Source organism: Mus caroli, unplaced genomic scaffold (assembly GCF_978045245.1).
Source record: "Mus caroli unplaced genomic scaffold, Mus_caroli_1 scaffold_17, whole genome shotgun sequence".
Taxonomy (NCBI): Eukaryota; Metazoa; Chordata; class Mammalia; order Rodentia; family Muridae; genus Mus; species Mus caroli.
Window position 1 is genome coordinate 4,971,685 of NW_028227272.1, and position 8,731 is coordinate 4,980,415.

The following is an 8,731-nucleotide window of genomic DNA, read 5'->3' on the forward strand; positions in this document are numbered from 1 at the left end:
GCCTGGCTTGCTAATGCATTTTTTAAACTTCTCTTTTTGTTTCAGCTAAAACTCTCTGGAGAAACTTAAGACAAACCAGCCAAGATTATCAAACCAATCCTATTCATTCAGTTAGATGTCCTAGCGTGAACTTAGCTCATTATAATACTGAACTGTGGTGCTTGGTGCCTGCTTTTCTGGTGCCACCTGGGTAGTCTGCACCAGACTGGGCTGGAGGGTTGGAAGCTTGGCCAGGGTGAGTGGGTGCAGTGCAAGGCCTTGGTCTGCCGTGAATATGTGAGAAAAGAATGCACACACCTGGGAACCGCTTTGGAGAACTGGGTCAGATTTTTCCGGGGGGCAGGGAGGGGGCGACTTTCTGCCCTTGAGGTGGTAGGCAGTGTCTCTGTAAATTTTGTGTGTCCATGTACAATTGGTCAGAATAGTGTGTTAAAAGATACTTTGCGCCGGGCGTGGTGGCGCACGCCTTTAATCCCAGCACTCGGGAGGCAGAGGCAGGAGGATTACTGAGTTCGAGGCCAGCCTGGTCTACAAAGTGAGTTCCAGGACAGCCAGGACTATACAGAGAAACCCTGTCTCGAAAAAAAAAAAAAAAAAAAAAGATACTTCGCAGGATGGACCATCCAGAGACTGCCCCACCCCGGGGTCCATCCCATAATCAGCCACCAAATGCAGACACTATTGCATACACCAGCAAGATTTTGCTGAAAGGACCCTTATGTAGCTGTCTCTTGTGAGTCTTTGCCAGTGTCTGGCAAATACAGAAGTGGATGCTCACAGTTATCTACGGGATGGAACACAGGGCCTCCAATGTAGGAGCTAGAGAAAATACCCAAGAGCTGAAGGGGTCTGCAACCCTATAGGTGGAACAACAATATGAGCTAATCAGTACCCCCAGAACTCGTGTCTCTAGCTGCATATGTAGCAGAAGATGGCCTAGTCAGCCATCATTGGGAAGAGAGGCCCCTTGGTCTAGCAAAGTTTATATGTCCCAGTACAGGGGAATGCCAAAGCCAAGAAGTGGGAGTGAGTGAGTAGGGGAGCAGGGCAGGGGGAGGATATAGGGAACTTTAGGATAGCATTTAAAATGTAAATGAAGAAAATATCTAATAATAAAATAAAATAAAATAAAATAAAATAAAATAAAATAAAATAAATGCATAAGGAAAAAAAATACTTCGTCTGCATACTCAGGGAATAGAGGGTCCGAGAGGACAAAAACTTTATAAGGTCAACAAAGAGTGAGGCCTGATAACTGTCAAGGTAGAAACGTCTTTCTAGGGTTGTTAGTAGGACAGCAAGTTGGGAGAGGGGAAGAGAGCCAATGCCTTCTATCCTCATATGAGGGACAAAACTCTCCTCAACCCTCCATCATTAATCCTGAGCCATTCCAGTCCCACAAATGAGCATGCCCGGAAATGCTAGAATCTGCCATCTTTCTTTTTCAAAAACCTGTGGCTTATAACCCAAAACAGCTTACACTGAGGGTACTTACAAATGCGTCTGCCCTGCATGTGCTTCCCTATGTAAATATGCATATATTCCCCACTAAAAGTCTTCACACTCCCTACTTCAGGGAGAACATGAATAGCCCCATCACTCACTCTGTCTGTTGCAGATCACACTTTGTCTTCTGTCATCATCCAGCTGTGTTTTACTTTCTCGTGTCCTCTCTAAGAGGTCAAGTCTTCCACTGGGTCACATGATCTCATATGTATACCCCTAAAGGAGCTAACTTGTGGATGGTGCTGTGCCAAAATGAACCTGGCTGGGACTCACAAAGTCATCTGGGGATGTCGCCTTCCTTACTTCACAGCTCTGCCGCTGAATTTGTCAGTGGAGCTGTCTCGGATCACCACAAGAGGTAAAGTGGTTTGTGGAGCCTGGGGTCATTTGCTGAAGAGAGAGGAGTATCCCACTCACGTGGAACAGCTGTTTCTACACTGTGGTCCTTACAGCAGCAGTCTGTTAAACACTAGTCCACCAGTCCCCTCCAAATGAACTGAGTTGGAATATGGATGAAGAAGTCCGAAGCCATCAAGGGTGATCAGTTTCTTTGGTGGTTTCTAAGTACAGGAGAATAGAAACACAGGATTACCATGGAAGCTCAAAATCCTGATTCAACCGTGAAATTCTTAAAGAGAATTTTCCAAAAGACTGCTATGCACAAGTCTAGTCCTGGAGATTCAGACTTAACTGTGCAGCAATGCATTGTGGGTATGGAAAGTCTTAAAACTCTTGCCTTAATCATTGGTCCATCGCTGTGAAGAGACACTATGACCAAGGTAAGTCTTATAAAAGGAAGCATTAATTTGGGATTTGCGTACCATTTGTCATCATGATGGGGAGCATGGCAGCAAGCTGGCTGATGTGGTGCTGGAGAAGGAGCTGAGAGCTACATCCTAAACTGCAGGCAGCACAGGAAAGACACTGGGCCTGGTGTGGACTTTTGAAACCCTAAAGCCCATCCCTGGTAATGAACCTCCTCTGACAAGGCGACACCTATTCCTTCCCTGACAGCTCACCAACTGGGGACTAAGTATGCAAATATATGAACCTATGAAGGCCAATCTCTTTCAGACTTCCCTGGATGGTTCTCAAGTGCATCTGTGCCTGACCACCACGAAGGGACAGGGATGTTGGGTCCTTAGATGTCTGTGAAATTGAGTTTGCACTCCTCTCTGGGCCATGAGGTGCTCACCATTTCAGAAAATAACTCAGTGGCTGTGAGACGGATGCCTCCCACCATATGAGATTTCCATCCACGCTCTTCTGCTTGTCATCAGAGCGTCTGCAGGTCAATCAGAGCAGATCATCAGAACTCATAGAATCCACAAAGTCTGACTCAGTTACACCATTTCTTATCCTCCACTTCCTGCCCACTGTCTCACCCTCTCACCCCATTCAGAAGTCGTGCCCTAGCCTTTCTCCCACCATGAAAATCTGCTATAAGGATGGTGTCTGAGATTAGTCAATCACACCGTTGCATGAATAAGTCAGCTGGAAAGGTGCATCCAGGATACAGAGGCCTAGCTCCTCGTGGCTGTATACTTGCAGGACCTCAGACAAGTGTCTTCACTCTCTGGTCTCACTGTCTGCATCCCAAATTACTGGGAGAGCCCTATTCTTAAGACTTCTCTAGGTCTCTCAGCCTAACCCAGGAAATGATTGAAAATGTTAAAGTACAAATCTATAAGATGAGAGAATAGAAGGAGAGAATGAGAAGAGGAAGAAGAGGGTGGGGAAAGAATGGAAGGAAGGAAAGAAAGGAGGGAGGGAGGGAAGAAACAAGAATAAAGGTGAAAAGAGTGAGGAGGAAAAGTGAATGGGAAGAAGGGAGAAACTAGAGTGGGAGGAAAGAGGGAAGCAGGGATGGGGAGGGAAGGATGGAAAGGAGGTTCGAGAAAGAAAAAAAGGAAAGAAAGAGAAGGAAGGAAGAGAGAAGGAAAGAGGGAAAAGGGAGAGGGGGAGGGAAGAAAGAAAGAGAGGAGGGAGGCAGGGAGGGAGGAAGGAAGGGGAAGGAAGAAAGGAGGGAAGAAAGAGAGGGAGGGAGGAGGAAGAAAGGTTGGTTAGAAGGAGGGAAAGCAGAAAATTGGAGGAAGAGCTCTTAGAGGCTTTTTAAAACTTTCTAATGCACCAAGCAAAATATTTTGAAAATCCAGACAACAACACTACTCTTTATATAGTTACTTATTACACGGCGCTGGTGTGCTGTTTGAATCACAAATTGCATGCTAATGGCCTAATTCATAAACCATTGACATTCTTTATGAGTCCTTAGCATTCAGAAATGAAGAATTTGTGTTCAAAATATAATTTGCATTGCAAAATTCAATAATTTAGTTTCTCATATTCATTAATGCCTAAAACCACAACACATAACTTATCCCATTCCAACTCCCTTCTTAGGACACTGGAAAAAGAAGTGTTGCAGCTGGGAAATCGAGTACCACTTTTTATGGCTGTGTTTGGAACTGCACAGAGAGTCATCACCAGGAGCAGTCATGCTGCACTTTCTCAGGATGCACTTTCTCGTATCTTTCAGCATGCTGCTGAAGGATACGAATGCAGAGCCCAGAGACCTCACAAACCAGCACAGAAGCTGACTTAATCCTCCTGATCTCAGAAACCCCATCTGAGTGAAAACATCCTACAGAGAGCGACGTGCATTGTGCAGAAGCAGAGTGGGAGAGTCAGTTAAATGGCCAGCGCCACGTTTGGTATAACAGCTGTGAGACACACAGCTGAGCAGACTATACAGCACTCACTGAAGGAATAAACGAAGCAGGTGACTAGGCCATGGGATGTTCAGTTGAGTCCACTGTGGGACACTCATGTCTTAGTTTTAATTGTCAATTTGACACAGCCTAGAGTCACTTGAGGGGATGACAGCTTTGATTAAAGAATTGCCTTGATCATATTAAGCCAGTGGGTATATCTGTGAAGGATTGGCTAGATTAATAATTGACAGAAGAAGTCCAGTCCACTGTGGGTGACACCATCTCTGTACATCCTGGCTGTGTAAAAGAACTAACTGGACATGAGTCCATGAGTGGGAGCCAGAGCGTGAGTCCACAGACAGCATTGTCTCTGCTCGCTTCTGGTTTCCTTCATAGTTTCTGCTCCAAGCTTCCGTCCTGACTGCCCTAATGAAGGATTGGAATTTGGATGAGTAAGGTAAGCAAACCCAAAAGCAAAAGGTTGCTTTTGGTCAGAGTATTTATCACAGCAACCAGGGAAAGTGGAATAACCCAGAAATCAGATGTTTTATCCAAAAGAGTGTAGGATACTCAATGAATTACACAGAAGAAGAAAATTCTTGGCAGATGTCCTATGTGAAACAGAAAACCTGCCTCACCTATATGAAAAACCAAGTGGAACATCTCTAGCTACTTTTCCTTGCAAAAGAAGAACTTATTTTGATTCGCATTACTTAGTGAATTCATTGTGGCAAATAAGGCTGTGGGACAGTGGCTAGCGGTCATGGTGGCAGGAATGGAAGCCTACTTCTCATTATGGGCTAATCAGGAAGCAGAAGAGAAAAAAGAAGGGAAGGTGAGCATCTGCCTCCAGGCCCACCCCCAGTGGACCACGCCCTTCAATGAGATGGCTTGTAAAGGTTCCACAGCCTGTCAAACAGCACCACCAGCTGGGAGCCAAGTCTTCAAACACAGGAGCTTGTTGAAGACATTTCACATTCTTATAATGTAAAATACACCCACTTGCAATATCTCCATAGCCTTCCCTTTCCAAAACCAGTCAAAACTCCAAAGTCTCTTCTAGGACTCAAGGCATTACATGTGAGCCTCTGTATCGCATGCAGAAACAACTTACACACTTCCAACACACAATGGCACAGAAGAAATTCCCCCATTCCAAAATGAAGAAACAGAAAGGTAGCCAGGAAAGATCAGATCAAAGCAACACCAAGCCCTAGGTGGGTAAACACTAGACACTGAAGCCATGTATCCAAGTATCTGAAGCACACAGTACCACAATCTGAGCTCTAAGTGGTCCTGAATAGCCTTGCCCATCTGGCCCCATTGGCTGAAGCACTTCTTGCCTCTCCACTGAACTAGACCCGCCCCATGTCTGCACATTTCTTCAATTAATATCCCACATCAACAATCTCCTAACTTCTCCACTGAAACTTACATTCACACACAACCTGGTCAGGAACTGGACTCAGGGAATCCAACTCTGCCACACATTGGCTAGCCCCAGCAGCCTCTGGAACCTTAGGGCAAGCTTCCATAGCAACTTCCCTCATGCATTAGCATGCCAACAAAATCAGCGCCATATAGAGGACATTCTGCTGCCATCTCCACAGCTGCAGGGTGCCCTTTGTGCCATCATTGATGAGTCTGGGAAAACACTTCTAGGCATCCCTGATGAAGAAGGAGGCAAGGACGCTCTCATTGCATTGTTACAGTCTAGGGTTCTGGGCACGTGGGGTCTCACCCTTTCCTGTTGTCCCATTTTCTCAGTAATGAAGCTAAGCTTTGTGACAGTTACATCCCTGCACTCAACTTTAATCTCAAATCCAACAAAATCCATGCTCCTTTCTTTACCAAACTGGGCATTTTTCACATGTATGCTCCTTCACTGTAAATCTGGAGAAATGCAACAAGCAGTAACTGTGCCACAGCGTGAGCGCTGAGCTTAAACTTTCCTCCAACAAACGATCAACCCACTCCTTTCTACTCGACCTCACTAAAATGTTCAGGACATCTGCAGAAAGCAGACAAGTTCTTTGTGAGAATGTAACACAAATTGTCTCTAGTCAAGCTCTCTGTGGAGTCTGCTTTCTTGTGCAATCTCATGAGCAGTCTTTTCTCTCAGCTTTTCTGTTTGTATCCTGTTCTTCCTCACTCCCATCAGAACAGTCCACTAGGCTGCGCTCCTAACATCCTCTGAGCACAATCACAAAGTCTCCCACATTCCTCCTGAAACCAGTGCAGAACCTGTCCCCACTACAGCAACCCCACTTCTCGGTACCAATTTTCTATATGTTATTTTTCTCATTGCAGTAACCAAATATCTGACAAGAAGAGATGGAAGGGAAACAGGGTTATCTTGGCTCGTGATTAGAAGGTGCAGGGCATCATGGTTGGGACAGGCAAAGTGGCAGAAGTAGCTTTCAGCTGGGCATGGACCTAGGACTGCCTACTCATGTCTGTGTGGATCAAGAAGCAGAAACTCGAGCTGGTTTTGTTCCATACAGAAATGGACACTAAAGGATTTGTTAAACAAAATAACAAAGAAAAGGACTTTTATGCAAATCATTCTCTTCTGAAAATGTTTTCTGAAGATGTTTGAAGAAAACTGTTAGGTTTCCTCGCTCCCTTTCTTCTTCCATACCTCCCTCTCTGCTTCTCTCCTTCCATCCCTCAAATGTCTCTTAAGAGCAAATCCTTTGTGGTAATACCTGGGGTTCAGCCCCAACACAAATATCTTAAATTCACAGAATATCTTAGTCTATGCTAACATGGACCTTTTGTTATTATTTTTCTGTTTTCTTTTAGTTTTACTTTTAGAATTTTAATTTTGAGACAAGGTCTCATTATACAGCTCAGACTATCCTCAAAATCTTGGTCCTCTTGTCCCAGATGCTAAAATACTAGGATTTCAGGTGTATACCAGAATGCTCAGCTTGAATCTTTTGTTTTGAAACAAGAAGATGGGCCTCTAGATCAAGGACTCAGATCTAAAGGTAAGACACTGAGCTTGAAGGAACACAAGACCTGAAGCGGATATCTTCCACCTTCTTTATGGATTGTTCAAGGTGCCACATCTCTTTGAGACTTGTAAAGATGGGAGTTTAAATGTTGTGATTCCTAGAAACCCTCAAATTGTGCTCAGAAGTGAGGTGCACACTTGCAAGGCAGGCACTCGGGAGGATGAAGAGTCCAGGGTAATAGGAGGGGGAGGGGCTCCTCAGGTCCCACCTCTCACTGAAGAGCTGTTGGCTGCTTTGGAGGGAGAATCATTCTTTTATGAAGATGTGACCTCTGGTGGGTTAAGCTCCAGAAGAGGATCCCGCATCCATGTGCATATTGACAGTGCTGATCAAACTCATTGCCTTACCAAAAAGAAGAGGAGAAGGAGGAAGTGAGGTGAGAAGAGTCACTTGTTGGATAGGACATAGGAGATGCTTAAAGATAAAAATTGAGGGTATCTCACGGTTGTTTTGATTTGCATTTCTCTGATGATTAAGAATGTTGAACATTTTTTCAAGTGCTTCTCAGCCCTTTGGTATTCCTCTGTTGAGAATTCTTTGTTTAGTTCTGTACCCCATTTTTAATGGGGTTATTTGAATTTCTGGAGTTCAGCTTCTTGAGCTCTTTGTATATATTGGATATTAGTCCCATAATCAGCCACCTACACTATTGCATATGCCAGCAAGATTTTGCTGAAGGGACCCTGATATAGCTGTCTCCTGTGAGGCTTTGCCAGTGCCTGGCAAATACAGAAGTGGATGCTCACAGTCATCTATAGGATGGAACACAGGGCCCCCAATGTAGGAGCTAGAGAAAGTACCCAAGAGCTGAAGGGGTCTGCAACCCTATAGGTGGAACAACAATATGAACTAATCAGTACCCCCCCCAGAGCCTAGTTGGCCATCATTGGGAAGAGAGGACCCTTGGTCTAGCAAACTTTATATGCTCCAGTACAGGGGAAAGTGAGGGCCAAGAAGTGGGAGTGGGTGGGTAGGGGAGCAGAGCTGGGGGAGGGTATAGGGGACTTTTGGGATAGCATTTGAAATGTAAATGAAGAAAATATCCAATAAAAAAAAAGAAAAAGAAAAAAAAGAAATTGAGGGTACCAATACAATACATTTCACTGTATATGTGTATGAAATTCTCAAGAAAAAAAATTGAAAGAAGTTTAGGCCAGGCTTAGTTATATATCAAGATCTGGGATAGCCCGAACTTCATAGTGAAACCCTGACTAAATTTTTAAAAAATAAAAATAAACAATGAAATAAATTTTAGAAGTAAAAGCTCTAAGTCCTCAAGATCTGACTCCAGCATTGCGAGCAAGATTGGAAACTGACCACAGCTGGCTCTGTCTAGATCCCAGACTAGATCCCAGCTAGATCCCAGCTAGATCACAGCTAGATCACAGCTAGATCACAGCTAGATCACAGCTAGATCACAGCTAGATCCCAGACTAGATCACAGACTAGATCACAGCTAGATCACAGACTAGATCACAGCTAGATCACAGC